This window comes from Arvicanthis niloticus, chromosome 4, assembly GCF_011762505.2.
Source record: "Arvicanthis niloticus isolate mArvNil1 chromosome 4, mArvNil1.pat.X, whole genome shotgun sequence".
Taxonomy (NCBI): domain Eukaryota; kingdom Metazoa; phylum Chordata; class Mammalia; order Rodentia; family Muridae; genus Arvicanthis; species Arvicanthis niloticus.
Window position 1 is genome coordinate 36,277,996 of NC_047661.1, and position 16,471 is coordinate 36,294,466.

The 16,471-nt window shown below is 44.2% G+C and overlaps 1 long non-coding RNA gene across 1 annotated transcript in view; it reads left to right on the top strand.

Annotated features, from left to right (window-relative positions):
• Positions 1 to 442: 442 nt before the first annotated feature.
• LOC143441876 (uncharacterized) overlaps positions 443 to 16,471 on the top strand; it is a 36,893-nt gene continuing 20,864 nt past the window's right edge. The window contains exon 1 of the long non-coding RNA XR_013109618.1: positions 443 to 653. This is a non-coding gene — a long non-coding RNA (uncharacterized LOC143441876). The remainder of the gene's footprint in view (positions 654 to 16,471) is intronic.

Genomic DNA, 16,471 nt, shown 5'->3' on the forward strand with positions numbered 1-16,471 from the left:
GGGAGGAATTCCAGTGTCACTCACTCCCCAGCCCGTGGTGCTATTCCTCCTCCACAGAGTGTGCCATAACCCCAAGTGGCCCTGCTTGTGTCAGCAGCACCGCTGGGTGGATAACCTTTGGCACAAATAAGATGTATTTACTTATGCCTGAATTCCAGTGACAAGTCCCCTTAGATAAAGGCCCTCTGGAGGCCACCTGCCCTCGATGACCTGCAAGGCTTTCAGGACCAGCTTTCATGCTCTGCATGTCCTACTGAGGGCTGCCTCACTGGAAAGACTTGACCTCCAGCACACAGGGAGGAGGGTGGGACTCTGACTTTTGAAGTCCATTTGGCTCGGCTTCTCTTTGAAAGCGTAATCGAGAAGCTCTGTGAGCACAGTTCTGCAAACACAGACACCAAGGAATCCTGGGCCCAGAGTTCAAACAAAAGTGTAAGGACAAGTGAGGTGAATGGTAATGAGATCTGATGTGCGCTGGGCAGATCTCTCCTATTCAGAGTGGCCCTCCCTTGTCCCCAGCCTTTGGAGAAGGGGAAAGAGCCCAACGTTTTGAGACATTTGGAATTAGCGAAGTTGTATTTGAGTCTCCACGCTGCTGTTTACCAACTGCGAGGACTTAGGTGTGCTAGTCATGAAGCCGAGTGCTTCTGCAGGTATGGGGTGGGGGGGGGGGGCAGTGCCTACATGGGGCTTGTGAGAGTTAAATGAAGTAACAACGTCTTTACATGCTTTGCAAGTAGTCTGTTCTCCATTTTACACATGAAGAAGCAGAAGAACAAGAGTTTAAGTCCTGTGGAAAGTAATACAGCTGGCAGGTGTCCATCTGAGACTCTGGGTCAGAATCAGTCAGGAAATACCCACTAAATCAGATTAGCGGCACACTGCTGTGGGCTTGTCTCTCTCAGACATCAGGGATAAAACGACCAAGGTGCTTCTTAGCACTGTCAGATTCTCTGTCAGGTTCATGGTATGTCTATAGTTTGTTCTTGGGCATGTAAAGGAGTGTAGACCACTGTTCATCTGCCCTTGGAGCTTTACAATTCAAACCTGATAGCACAGTTTAAACCAGGGTGATGGAAAATACATTCACGAGAACAGTCTCTATAAACATTCAACCAATCAATACAGAGCAAAGGGACAGGTGCTGTTTGCAAGACCCTGAAGACTGCACTCTTTAGGCAGAGGGGTCAGCAAGCCCTGGAGCAATAGGCATTTCATGTTCCAGTGAGTGTCCAGTGTCATGACAACAGGGCTGGAGCTAACTCACTGAGCCAAGGATTACACCCAAGTTGGTTATTTTGGCAGATGGAGCAGATTCTAGACACTTACTACAGTATCAGCCAACATTGATCTGTACAAAAATGTAGTTAGATGTATCATTCGGATTGAATTTTTCCCTTTACAAGGGAATTATGTCAAATTCTGCTAAAATAAAGCAATGGTTATTCTGCCTTTACTGTGCACATTCAAAAGCAAACTTATTTACCCGCCTTTAATGCTCTTTACCCTTTGTGCTTGATCCCTGAACTGTGAAGAAGAGGAGGCTGAGAGTATTGGTTGTATCTAACAAGACCACTGGCATAATAGGCCTGTAGTGACCAATAAACTATGATTAACAGTGATTTGAGAGTTCACCATGGGACAGTCAGCTAGCTGCTCGCATTTCTTCAGTAGAACCCAACATGCCTGTGATGTATGAGTATGTATGATGAGAAGCACTTACAAGTCAAGCACTCACAAGTCAAATGCGCTCATCCCAGCCACTGAAGCACTTCAGGTCCAGCTTTGTCCTCTGTTTTAGAAGCTGGGCGGTAGCTATAATAACTGGGTTAAGGCATACAGTAATTGCAAAGACTGCCTGGGTTAATACCTGGGTGGCATTTGGAACAGTGCCAGCATTCATAAATGCCCAATAAACACTGGCTAGTATGTGCATTTATCTTAAGATAACCTCTCAGGTCATTTGAGGAATCAAGATTGGAACTCAGACTGCCTGACTTAAGATCCTGTGTCTCTGTGCGCACGATTCGAATGTGTCATTAAATAAGTGAAGAAATTAGCCAAGAGGCATGTGGCTATACAGGGGCAGGTTTCCCGTCACTCAAGCTACAAACTAGTTTCACTGTCCAGGCTGAATTTCCTGTGTGCATTAGCTGTCCAGTACTCTGACAAAATCCCCCAATTAATGAACTTATAGTGAAGGAAAGTTTGTTTTCATTTTCTCTCACAGTTATGGAGATTTTAGACTGTGACCAGTTGGCTCTGATAGTCTGGAGCTGTGGTAAAGAGGGTGTGGTAGAATAAAATATTTACCCCGTGCCTGGACTGAAAAAGCACAAGAAGGGCAATCGCCAGTAGTCAGAAGTGGTCCCTGCCTTTTAAAAGTCCCACTACCTCCCAACAGCACGCACCATGGGCCACTTTCCTAAGTCATAGACACCCTCCATGTCCAACTCTGCACCTCTATAGAAGGAAGCGGAAGTGTTCCCTGCAAGTGGTTCCCACCTCTTCCTATCTCTTCAGACCACACCTTCTTCCCTGCTGTGAAACTTCTGATGCCCTTTTACAATTTGGTCAGAGCCAGTTGTGAGGCAAGTCTAGGGCCTCTGACTCTAAGGCCGACCTGGTTTAAATTCCAGGGCAGCCAAAGGTGTCTACTTAGAGAAACCCTGCCTCAAACACCTAAACAGCAATAAGTAGCTTTTGGAAGGTAGTGTTGGTTTACAAAGCACAGTCTCATCCTTCATCTCTTTTGATTATTGGAATAACTTTATGGTTTTAAGTTACTTGTATTCTCTGGGTGCAGAGGAACAGAACTCCAGTTTGTATGGGGGGGGGGTCTCCTGACTATGGATTTCATGTACTTTGTGAGACAAAATCTTTGATGCTGTATTTGGAGCCTACTTGATCCTTGACCTCAGGATTATTTCATGATGTTTCTAGTGTAGATTTTGATATGCTTGGGGAAGTTTGGTTTAAACCTTCCCCAAAACATAGAGACAGGACTGGATGGTTCCAGACTGTGGACCTTGGGATAAGGGACTAAGGTACATATATAACATATCAAAGCAGACCTGGCCTCCAGGTTCTCCCAGCATCCCTCAGTCCATACCTGGCATACCCTGCTCCCAACTTGAACTTTCCAGCCCATGGACTGGGCTACCATTCTCCTATAGGCTCCTCCCTATATAATCCAGACACTTTGGCCTCTTTCTTTGTTCTTGTTCTTCTTGTTCTTGCTCTTCTTTTTGTTCTTCTCCTTCTCTTTCTCCTTCTTGTCCTCCTCTTCCTCCTCCTTTTTCTTCTTCTTGCTCTTATTTTCTCATTCTTCTCATTCTTCTTGTCCTCCTCCTTCTCCTGCTTCTCCTTCTCCTCCTCCTTCTTTTTTCTTCTTGTTCTTTTTCTTGTTGTTCCTCTTCTTCTTCCCCTTCCCCTTCCCCTTCCCCTTCTTCTTCTTCCCCTTCTTCTTCTTCTTCTTCTTCTTCTTCTTCTTCTTCTTCTTCTTCTTCTTCTTCTTCTTCTTCTTCTTCTTCTTCTTCTTCTTCTTCTTCTTCTTCTTCTTGTTCCTCCTCCTCCTCTTGTTCCTGTCCTTGTCCTTATTGTCATTGTTGATGTTGTTCTTGTTCTTGTTGTTGTTGTTATTCTTGTTCCTCTTCTTGTTCTTGTTCTTCTTCCTACCCCTCCTGTTCCTGTTCCTGTCCTTGTCCTTGTCATCATTGTCAATGTCATTCTTGTTCTTCTTGTTCTCCTCCTCATCCTTGTCTTCCTTGTCCTACTCGTCCTCGTCCTCCTCCTCCTCCTCCTTCTTCTTCTTGTTCTTCTTTTTCTCTTCTTCTTGTTTTTGTTCTTCTTTTTCTTCTTCTTGTTTCTCTTCTTGTTCTTCCTGTTCTTGTTCTTCCTGTTGTTTTTGTTCTTCTTCTTTCTCCTCCTCCTCTTCTTCTTTCTTTGTTCTTGTTCTTCTTGTTGTTCTTGTTTTTGTTCTTCTTCTTGTTGTAGTTCTTCTTGTTCTTTTCTCCTCCTACTCCTTCTCCTTCTTCTCCTTCTCCTTCTCCTTCTTCTTCTGCTGCTTCTCCTCTTCTCCTTCTTCCTCCTCCTCTTCTCTTCTTCCTCCTCTTCTCAGTCATCTTCCTCATCATAGTCCTTCTTCTCTCTCTGCCTCAGCTCTTTCTCTCTTTTTCTTCCTCCTTCCCATGGCCACTCACCTGGCCTTAATCCTTGGGGCCTGTAAACTCTCCTGAGGGTAGCTTCCCAATAAACCTGCCTTTACTATAATCTAATCTGCCTTGGACTGGCTCATTTCAAAATACCCTATCAAGGATAATCTGACTTAAATTGTGTCCAAAGCATGGATTTTGGGATTTCTTTTCTAGATTTTGTAAAAGAAAGGATTCATTCAGAATATTGCTGTATGAAGTATGAGTTCTATAGAGAGCTATTCATTCAGAATCTTCTAATTATGGATTCTAATAGTTATTTATTCACTTCAATATCATTGTCTTATTCAGATGATATTTCATTTCAAAACCTGGGCTTGCAGCACCCTTCCACAGAAATCTGTGGTCTTTCTATCCTCCCCATTTTGTCATGCTCCATGGAGTGACTGTTTTTTGTTTTGAACCCTATTGCTTCCTCTTTGATTCTGTAGCAAATTGACTGTCTGACTGAGTAGAATAATTACTTCCATGGCAATGGGTGAAGTTAGAAACAGGCCATTATGTGAGCATTACAGAGAGACTGGGGCTGAGTTTAAAAAAAAAAGAAGAACAAATAAATAAATAAACCCCCAAATCAGTAGCCTTAATAATAGCAGGATGGAAAGAGAAAATTACTGGCATTATAAATTGCTGTTTTTGAAAAAAAGTTTATCTTCTAAAAGGCTGTGACAGTTGGAAAAAAATTTCTCTCTAGTTTTAATTGTAGATAATTTTGTGAAAGGAAAAACCTCCCTATGAAAAATGGCATGATGAAATGTGTTTAGTTTGACTTTGGCAAAGCTCCATGTCACTCTGAATGACTGCTTCAAAACAGACACCAACAATATTTGCTGTTACTTAAAAGTTTGTGATAATTTGCCTCAGAAGAAAAGAAGGAGATTGAGAATCAAAAAAGATTGGACGCTGAGTCTAGCTCCTCCCTAAGGAAGTGTTCTGTACTGCCACCACGTGGAGAGCCAGATAAAGAGTAAGGCTACATGGCCTCACTTATCTGGGACCTAGCCTCACTTATCTGGAAGATGGACACACACCAAGAAGAAAAGCAAAAAAAAAAAAAAAAAAAAAAAACCCTTCAGTGTTGCCAAAGCAACTGATAGAAGGAGACACCTGGAAGTTCAGATGTCACATCTCCATAGGGATGCAGGTCCGTGGCAGAACATGTACCTAACATGCTCAAGACTGTGTTCACACCTCAGCACCAGCAAGGAAATCACACCAGAATGCCACAGCTGAATCTCATTTTCACCAACCTGTGGTCTAATTTGAGCAAGCATTGCTTTCAAGTTCCACAACACATTATAATTAAGTAATTAGAATGTAAGGAAGAAAGGAAATGTAGCAGGCAAGGCATTTCATGTGTGCTTTATCTCAACAGCAGGCAGTGGCGTACTGGGGTGATGGATGCACTTTAAATATTACCGAGTAGCTTCGGAGGCTCTCGGCCAGCCAGTAGATAGCAGCATTTGCACTGGTGTTTTAAGACACATGGTCCTTCAACTTCTTTTTCTGGCTTTTCCAAAGACAGGCCAGTGGAGAAACAAGCTACACTGCCTTGGCAGTAACAAGAGACAGCACTGGAATCAGTATCTAAAAATTCAGTATACTTTGGGACTACTAAATGTAGATGACTAACATATCTATTCTGGCAGACAGTTCTCAAGCCTTTGGGAAACTTTGGGAAATATCCAATATCCCTGTATGTAGGCTTCGCTGTGCAGGCAGCAATGCGCACTCTGGGAAGGGTACGAAACATAAAAGAGCGTGGGATCCAAGTGTCACTTTGCCTTCTACTAGCCGTGAAAGGTTGATCAAGTTACATCATTCATTGTGTTCCGTTTTTCTTGTTTGAGACAAATTATCATGACAATTATATTACCTACTTCAGGGAGTTAGTTTATTTGAGGCTAAATGAGGCAATTCCTAGGAATAGAGCAGCTTAGGAGGTAGTAAATAACGGGGCACAAATGTTTTGAAAGCTTAATGCTTAAATTCACTAAGGACCGAATCCTGATTGTTTTTTTCATACTGCTCATTTGCTCATTTTTTCATCTGACACACATTTATTTAGCAGATAGTATAAGCCTAGCAGTGAGCAGCCAGCGTGTACCTAAGTGTGTCAAGCTCAGGCCTTCCCATGCAGGAACGCAGACATGCCAACAAAAACTATTACAGCAACACAGGAAGTACACAGGTGAGCATTTCCATGGCGATACATGTCTCATGCCTGGAGAAGATGGAATGTGATAGACAGCAGACATGGATGGTGAAGAGTAAAAAGGGTCCTCATGTGCAGCACACAGTAGAGGAAGGAAGGCATGTGAGTTTGGGGGAGGGGCTGAGGAGGCCGAAGAGACACAGAGGGCAATGGAGGGGGTCACTGAGTTGTTAAATGTGTTTTATGGTCTTAATTTTCTTTTAGCACAAAATATTTCCCCCCAAATAAAATACAACAGGTAATCCCAGCATATGAAACAGATAAAAATATAATTTTATCAGGGGACATTTACTTCAAATTTCAAGTTAGTAACACAAAGTCAATCACTGAGAACAACAAACAGGTATTAATTAATATACAATTTGTAGTTGTAAATGATAAACTCAGACATATATATGTATATACATATGTATATATTTCTAATTAGATGATATTGAACATTCTCTGATTCATTCTGAACTGAAAAATGTACCTTTTTTTTTTTTTAAAAAAAAAAAAAGGAACTCACTTTGTAATCTCTAAGTATGCTTATTTGATATGGAAGTATAAATAAAAGTAGTGAGCTTGTTTTATTTCAATTTTAAATTGCTATCCATCAGCACCGTATTTTTGTTATCATGTATATGAAAACTGAATCACAAAGCACTATGATCTTAGTATCATCGCGAAAATGATCCATAACATGTTATTCCTGAGGTGTGAGTTGGCCTGTCATTCTCTGTGGATTAAGCTGTGGTAGGGATATCTTGCGATTCTATAGGCTGAGAAGTTTGTGATCAAGGGGTTTGCATATGTGTCTGGTGAGGGTTCAGTCTCTGCTTCCGGGATGGCACTTTCCTTCCGGTGTCTTCTGGATGGGAAAAACATCATGTCCTCGTGTGATAAAAGAAGGGAAAGACAAGCAAGGAGACAGTGGTTTTCCCAAACCCTTTCAAAAGGTTCCTGATCCCAGTTATGAGTATAGGTCCCTTAATCATCTTTTAAATACCACCTCACCCTTAATAACGTCACGATGGAGTTGAAGAGCCAAACTAATTCACTCAGACTCAAGTAGAATGTGATGCGTGTTCTGGGGGGGGGGGGGCAAAAAGTATTTTATACTGAGTACTGAGCAGATGGAATGAAGTAATTTGCTAAATTCCCAACAAATAGCAGATTTTTAAAAAGTCATTATTACTGTTTTTATTACTACAAGTTTTAGTGAGAAAAAAACCAAAAAAACAAAAACCACTTACCAGCCAATACCTCATTTTACTGATTTCCCCATGTCTAGTTCTCAGTTGGCTTCACTGGGACCTGTCACCTAGCAGGCTCGATATCGATATCAGTGTTTGTGGAGTGAAGTAAAATGTAGGAGACCCTGTTGACCCAAGGATCTGGAATTGGGCATTTGCTGACCGTGTGTGTGTGTGTGTGTGTGTGTGTGTGGTAACTAAGGCTTTTACAGCTGTGAATATGCCTCTGTAGGGAGTGTGTACAGAATGAGGGGGTCTGTGGTATATCATCATAGACAAAGAACACACAGCTCTTCCCCTCAACTCAAGTTTTCAGCCAGATCTAGAGGCCTCATGATGCAATACCATGATGCATCCTTGTATGGGAGAATTCCTGCCCAGGTCACTCACCGTCAGAACTACTTGAGATAGCACTGGATTCCCCCCCCCCCAACCCCCACTTAGTTTGACAACATACACAGGTGTAACGTAAGCAGGGTTACATGAAGGAACATCTCTTGAAGAGGGTTACTGCATGCATCCAGAGGCTCCGTGGTGATGTACAACTGTGGGTAGATGCTTAATTGAGGGCATCTTTGGTCTGTTTCTCTGTTCCTTCCTCATCTTCACTTAGGTTTGAATCAGACATTGGCTTGTTCCTCATGGTTCAGACATGACTTGGTCTCTGCTGTGTCTATCCTGTTAGTGATTCATGCCACCTCCTGGGACAGCCTCTCCCTGCAAGAAATAGTTGACTCTAAAGGATTATTGAGTTGGGAACCAATTTGGCACTTGCTGAGGGCACTGGGACCTCTTCTTAAGTTGATGACTCCTATGTCCCAATGGAAACTTTCCCCATCTGGGAGTCATTAATTTGTTTTAACTCATAATTTAAAAATGATTGGGTGTTGAGGACTTCCTCTCTCTCACAACCCTGAGATGTACTTGCTCTTATTCAAGCTGAAGCTCCTGAGGAGAATGTGAGGGGCACACATTTTCTCCCCTGCTCTGTTAGCATGTGGACAGGCACACCTAGTCCAAGCTTTTTGACAGGACAATAACTTTACCCTACTAACCTCTGGTGTCTGGCTGCCGTATATGGTCTTAAACATCTCAAGATATTATTCTACTTCTGGCAGGCAGTGGGGTGACTAGTTGAAGTGAAGTGTTCCTCACAACCGGGCGTCTCAATGGCTTTCCAGCCACCAACCAATAGGGAGTCCTCCAGAGCGGAGGGACAGAGATCTTTGCTGGCAAGAGGAGGAATCTCTTCAGCAGGTTGAATTTCCAGATGCCCTTAGCTCTCAAATATCTTTTTGTTTCCATACTGACCTTGTGGGATTATAATACAGAGGTACTGAGAGAGGAAGGTCAAGAGTCTGCAAAGGATACTTGGTTTGATGTCTGAAATATGAGTAGAGATCTCAGTGGAACAACAGTGATGTCAAAGGGAAGGAAAACGTTTGGGGGACTAACCCATTATGATCTTTACCGTTTCCCCTTTACACATCCTGGTGATACATTAGATGCCAGTGCCTATATTAATGTTATCTAGGAAAAAAGAAGAAATGCATTTACTTGGATAGTTAAAGGCACACATTTGTGGTTTTTAAATGTGCTTTTAGATAATCAAGACACCCATATAGTTTACTCTTGATAAAGACTGACCTGGGGTGCCTATTCACCAAAGCATGTGACTTTTTGACCATGAACACTTTGTAGTATGACCAGAGCAATCCTCTTTTTTTTTTTTCCTGCTTGCCAATATTACCCGACATCCCCTCCCACACAGTACCTGGATTTGCAGATGTCACTGAATGTCTGTGTTTTCATCCATTCCTATCAAAACATTTGCATGGCCATAGGTTTGAGTTGTGATATGATCCAGCTTTGCTTCCCCATCTTTTGAGTCTCCCAGATGCTCTCCTACCCTCCTAAGCTCATGACCCTGCCTCTCTCTCCAGAAATTTCCATGTGATGTCTCCTGAGCGTGCATTAAAATTGTCGCAGGACAGCCGGGGGACATCTGTCTAACTGCTCTGCTCATTCTTGCCTGGAACTCACAGAGGCCCAAACTAGATCAGGCCATTTGTAAGTCAGAATCAAATGTTGCTCAGTTTAACCCAATTACTCTTCACCACAAGAGAAAATCCAGTTATTGCAGGGACTGGACCTCAATGAGGAAAGCAGGCACACAGCCAGAGCCCTGTCAACACATGTCCAAGCTGTGAGGAGCAGTGTCAGTGCAAGCGACAGTGACTGCGAAAGGCAAGGCAGGGCTGAGCTGCTCAATGTGCAGCCATAGAAATTTTGGCCACAAACTTGTGCTGGCACCCCCTCCACAGAAGCTTGCAGAGAATGCAGCTGGAAGGTTCCGCGCTGAAGTATGGCACAGCGAGGTTCCACTGTGACTTGATGAAAAAAGATACGAGTTATTTACCAAATGCTGGGGAGAAAAAGACTAAGCAGAGACAACAACCGCAGCCAAGAGAGGAAAAGCAACTGTTTTCAAGAAAACGTTAAGAGGAATTTCTTCCCGTGGTTTACAAGTCTCCTGGACAAATAAGAAGATAATGTTAAATCTTCTCTTTCCATTTATGCCTTTTTAACTGCGAGTGGCCTCCTTCAGGGATGTTCGGCATTTCTATTGGCCAGGCAGTGGTCAGCTCTGTTTTTGTGAATCAGCTCCTGAACCCCAGGAGACACGGACTCCATTGTGTCATGATAAAGATGGTGGACATGAAGCTAGAGAGGCCGGGTGGGCTGTGGAGTGACTGTCAGTGGAAGCCAAGCTGGCTGCTCACAATATCATGCCTCCCACTGCCTTATTTTTCTCAAATTATTTGTCCTGTTATAGGGAGGTCCTCATGTCACTGGAGAGTTACCCTCCCAAACTCTCAGAAGTCCACTGGGTGCACAAGAGCCTGTGTCCACAGGAAATCATGCCCTTGTGGCTTAAACAGCGTAATAGTTAAGCCATAGATGGGTTCGTGTCCCAACTCTGGCATATCCTAAGATGTGATAGAGATGGTTCTCATAGAGGTGAGTTTCAATGTTGTCAGTACACTTACAGCACTTTAGACGCTATGTGAGAAACGTATGAAAACAATATCGTTTTCTTCTGAAAGCCACACCGTCCACTGGAGTGATGAGAGATGTGCTCCAGGATCTTGCTCCGTCACTGAACTAGATCTAAGGTAGTCTTAAGTTATTTATATAAAATGGCACAGCATTTCCATATAACCCCCACACACTCTCCCTACACTTTAAATAATGTTTGTATTACTTATGGTGCACCATAAAGTGTAAATACTGTAGGAATATTAGCTGACATGTGTGTGTATATTGTATGGTGAAAAAAGAAAAGGAGAAAAATTATATTTGTTCAATACAGATGCGTTTTCCCTAGAGACAGTCAAAGCACAGGCAAATCTGCACACGACAGCTACGGCTGACTGGGATGGAAGTGTTGAAGCTGACGGACACTTTCTTGTTACACCCATTTCTGTGCATCTGAGACACCTTTAGAAGTCGGTTGGTGCGTGTTTATGATACATGTAATAGCCAGGCTGAAGACGAGCATCGTGGTCACAAACAGCTGTCAAGCTTCCTTGGGGTAGGAGGCTCTAGGGAACCCTAGCAACTCATAAATTCCTTCAGGGGTCAAGTGGACTGTTTCTTTAATTAATCTTTGCCTCTTTTCTCAGGAGCACAAACAATGGGGGGTGGGGGAGGTTGGAGGACTCAGATAATGGGAGGGTGTCCAAGTTTGCTTTCTGTTGCCGCGATAAGCACCATGATCAAAAGCAAACTGAGGAAGAAAGGGTTTATTTCATTCCATCTTAGACTCTTCTAGGTCACAATCTATTGTTGAAGAAAATCAGATCAAGAGCTCAAGCAGGAACTGGAGGAAAAAAACATGAAGGAACAGTGTGTACTAGTTTTCTCCAAGGCTCCTGGTCAGCTACCTTTCATATACAGTCAAGGCTAATCTGCTTAAGGATGCTGCCGCCCACAGAAAGGCGGGGTCTTCTTACACCAACTAGAAATCAAGAAGATGCCCAGTAGACATGCTGACAGAACAATCTGATCAAAGCAATTCCTCAGCTGAGACCCCCTCAAATAACTCTGGCTTGTGCTTTGTTGACAGGTGAAGCTAACTAGGAGAGATGGTACCGCAAGCCATCTTGTATTACTAACCGCTCAGGCCTTCCTCTCCTTCCAGGAGGCAGACTGGTGCTAGCACTTGTTTGCAGGGCAACTGTTATGTTTGGCATAAGTTGAGTGTCCATTGACATATGCCTTTCACATTTGTATCAGGTTTTTTTTTTTTTTTAAGAAGGAGTGCTTAGCAGTTTTGTAGAGAGTTTAGAAAACTCTAGAAGCCCACAAGAATGTTTCCAAGGCCTTATCATATCTGTCCCCATCATCATGATGGATTTTTTTTTAGGGCCAGAATCATTGTTTTTAGGTACTATAATATACTCAAAGTAAACATGCATATAATAATATTTGCCATGTAACATGGATTTGACAGGGTTGCAATGACTTTTAACAGGAGAGACCGCAGAACTAAGCATGCAATTGCCTATGCTTCTTTTTTTCATCAAACCCATCATGGTTCAGTGTTACCCATGATCCCCTGTGGCTAACACCTTGTTGTATTCACTTACAAAATCCTGGCCTTGTGTACTTTACTTGAGATTCTCTATGGAGAGTGCAGGCCATCCTAACAGAAGCCAGATCTCTTTGCTTAGTCTTGTTTTAACTTTATGAAGTTATGACTCTAGAGCAGTGTTTACTTTCTATAATACCAGAGATGGTTTGTTGTCCTAACTAGAAATGGGATCTTCATACAAGGATACAGCTCCAACAAGTGGAATGAAACCAAACAAAAAACAAGACCTCGCTTCTTTTCTTCACACTATGCAGTAAGTCCCTCGGCTTTCCCACAGCTAGTCAGTCTCCTGGGTGTGTCCTTGATGCTTGGGTTCTTCAGTGGCCATCCCTATAGTTTAAGTCATGATTACTGGTGGCGGACAAGCAAGACGAATACTTCCAGCTCCAGGAAGAATAGCTTTGACTGGAGGAGGCAAGGCAGACAAGTTAGCCATTTCTTGGGTCCTCTGTGGGAAACCTGGGGAGAAAAATGGCCGTTCTAGGCAGGTAAGTGTCATCCTAATCCAGATATGACATCTCGATTCTCACATCAGCTGAATGCCTAAATAATTATATTTTAAGCAACACAGGACATAAAACAAATTCACCGAGCATCCAGGTACTCAGTTGTGTTCAGGCTTGCCCAAACTGGCCTTTCTTGTTGCAGGGTGTGGGAGAACACAGGGTTTCGTGGGTTCCCGGGGGCCTGCCAGGCCCTGAGCTCAGCTGTGGGAGGCACGCCAGTTCTCAGGTCTGCTAATGAGTGGTGTGGTACCTGTGAGAGAGTGTGACTAACCATGAGTCTTTTCAATAACACCGACAATTCACTCTCCTTTCTCTCCTTCATCCACTTGCTTTGCTGGAGCTGGCTGAAATAAGAGCAAATTAGTCTCGTTCTGGAAAAGGCGGAGCACGCACAAAGGACCCCCTGTAAATTTTCTAGTGCTCTGTGCCTGCATGTTTTGCAGTCAGTGTGATTATCTGACTTGGATGAGTACAGGATGTAGTTTTTGTTGTTTCCCATATTCCATAATGGGCATCTGACATCCCTGTGTCTACAAACAATGGGCTGCTGAACATGTTTGCATTTGACACCAGGAAAAGCAGTGGCATTACTATCCTGTGAGCAGCTCCAGCTCTGGAGTTGAGGACCTGCCCGTTTCCTGTTCAAAGACTTTGCTTCATCAGATATTGTTTCTGGCTCCTCAGAGAAATGTGGCAGACCTTAAATGCCCTGGGCTTCCTAGTTGGGGTGAAAGGCTAAGAGGGTATAAGGGTTTCTTCAGGTTAACTTCTGCTTGCTACTCACTATGTGGTCTGCTCTGCTCTCGGCAACACCACAGCAAGCTGCATGCTCTGTCCCAGAGATGGTGTGGACCAATATGCTGCATGTTTCAGGGAAGTTAGTGCTACCATCTTTTGGGTAGTGGGCTGTTGGGTAGCAGGTTGTTGGGTAGCAGATTGCTGGGTAGTGGGCTGTTAGGTAGCAGGTTGCTGGGTAGTGGGCTGTTGGGTAGCAGGTCGCTGGGTAGTGGGCTGTTGGGTAGCAGGTTGCTGGGGAGTGGGCTGTTGGGTAGCAGGTCACTGGGTAGTGGGCTGTTGGGTAGCAGGTCACTGGGTAGTGGGCTGTTGGGTAGCAGGTCACTGGGTAGTGGGCTGTTGGGTAGCAGGTCACTGGGTAGTGGGCTGTTGGGTAGCAGGTCGCTGGGGAGTGGGCTGTTGGGTAGCAGGTCGCTGGGGAGTGGGCTGTTGGGTAGCAGGTCACTGGGTAGTGGGCTGTTGGGTAGCAGGTCGCTGGGTAGTGGGGCTGTTGGGTAGCAGGTTGCTGGGTAGTGGGCTGTTGGGTAGCAGGTCGCTGGGTAGTGGGCTGTTGGGTAGCAGGTTGCTGGGTAGTGGGCTGTTGGGTAGCAGGTCGCTGGGTAGTGGGCTGTTGGGTAGCAGGTTGCTGGGGAGTGGGCTGTTGGGTAGCAGGTTGCTGGGTAGTGTTTTATTGGGTAGCAGGATGTTGGATAACAGATTGTTGCATAGTGGATTGGGAAGCTTTCTGTCAGCTTTCCGTGCTGTTGGATCAGAAATTTTAGAAGGGAGTAGTAATTCCCTAATAATGTGTGCTCTCATCATGAACCAGATCTCTGGGAATGACTTAAGTATAATTTCCTAATAATCCAGCCAAACACTTACATAGTTAGAGACATGAGCAAGTGAAAGCAAAGGAAAAATGCACTGAGATTTAGAAAACACTGAGGAAGTTTATAACATTCTTGGTTCTTTAAAATAAATACCATGTAGCTCAGCCTGCTTCTCTCCCTTTAACATGAGAAAGCCTGTTTCTTCTTTGAGTCTAGGACTTTGGGGACTACTATTAATATCTGAGGCAATCTAAAGTGGCAATTAAATTAGAAGTATCAAGCTGTATTTTCTAAATTAAAAATTGGGACATGTGTTCAACAGGCACCAGAATATTTTCAGGAATGATAAGTGAAAGTATTTAAAATTAGATTTTTCTTTGAGTATTTTGACTCTAGGACTCCCTTTCATTTTCTGAGTTCTTGTGTTGCCTGGTTGCCCAAGGTTAGATTATGTGTTACACTAGACTGTGTTTTAAAAACTAGGACTTTTTATATAAAGATCTACACTTACAACTTCTCTTGGAAATCTGTGAGGTCTCTACCAGTCTGGCACCAGGCTGGGATCATGGGCCCCGGATAGAAGTGAGCCTGAGATGACCACCAGATTATTATCATGGGGCATGGTCAGGAAGCTACCTTGAGATGTCCACCAGTCCGGCACAGCATGGTGGGGGTGAGGATTGGGAGGGTTGGGGAGGGTTACGAAGAACATGCTGAAGATCACCCCTGCCAGGCACTGTCATTCAGAGAGCCTTGGTGCTGCTAAAAGGAGCACGTAAATGGCTGAGATCTAGAAACAGAAGGATGCGAGCACAATGAAGGAAGGAAGAACTGGAAACTCGAGTGTAGTGAACAACAGTCAGATATGAGAAGCTGGTGATGTCCCCCTGGGACCATGGTGGGGGCTTAGCTTATGCTGTTATTAGGGGCCATGTCTGGGTCCATAGCCCTGCAGTAGCAGGAGTCTGTTACTACCAAAGGCTAGGCAGATGCCCTTAATCTATGCTGCCACCAGGGGACATGTTGATGTCTGAAGACTGTACAGAACTTGCCTTACCCCTCACCTGGGCATCGTGGGAGAGCTGGCCCTGCAGTCACTAGAGCAGAAGAACTGAACCTGCCCCTAGCCAGCTGCAATACTTTGGAGAGCATGCCTGCACATTTCAGAAGTTGTGGGTGAGTGTGGGAGAGCTGGCCTACCACATGGTGATGTGGGGGAGGAAAAGGTACCCTCCTTCACCCTCCCCCCTCACCACCTGCAGCAGGTGAGAAAGCAGGCCTTGCACTTCACCTGGGCAGTGCAGTAGAACTAACCCTGGTGGTAAGGGTGTAGGTGAACCAGGACCCTAGGGTGAGCTAGTGGCTGACCAGCTCAAATACCTCTCAGGCCAGATCCAGGACTTTGAGTTGGCCCACCTCAATGTCTACCCTATCAATGAACTGTTGGAGCGCATGAAGGGGACAGACCTACAGATACAAAATACATCTGCAAAGATTTTCAAGACACGGGGCAACAAGGGGATATCCGAGAGGAATCTCAGTGAAGTTCTAGTATTGATAGTGTAGCAGAAGCCAGAAGCCTTGTAACAGACCAACACGTCATTGCAATGAACATTTGTAAACAAAGAAGTGTGGACAAAGGGTATACTGTGGGACACACTGTGACACTCAGCGGCTTCCACAATGAGATACTCTTTTTTTGTCTGTTGAAAGGGAGGTTCCAAGGGTTGAAGGGCAGGTCTGAGAGAACGTGGAGATAAGTGTGATTAGGGTGCATGTTTGAAATTTACGAAGAACCAATAGAAAGTTAAAAACCAAAACAAAGAATTGTGAGGTCTAGAATCACCCGGTAGAGAAGCTTACATACTGCTGGGGCTGGACAATGGCAGCTTTCTCACGATCCTGCACTGTGCCCCTCCGTTATTTTCTGTCTTCCATGTTTTACCTCCCTCATCTGTATGGGTATCTGTCCAGCCTCTCTAACCATTGGACTTTATTCTTGTTCCAGTCACAGAATCCACAAGGCCCTTTGGCGATCAT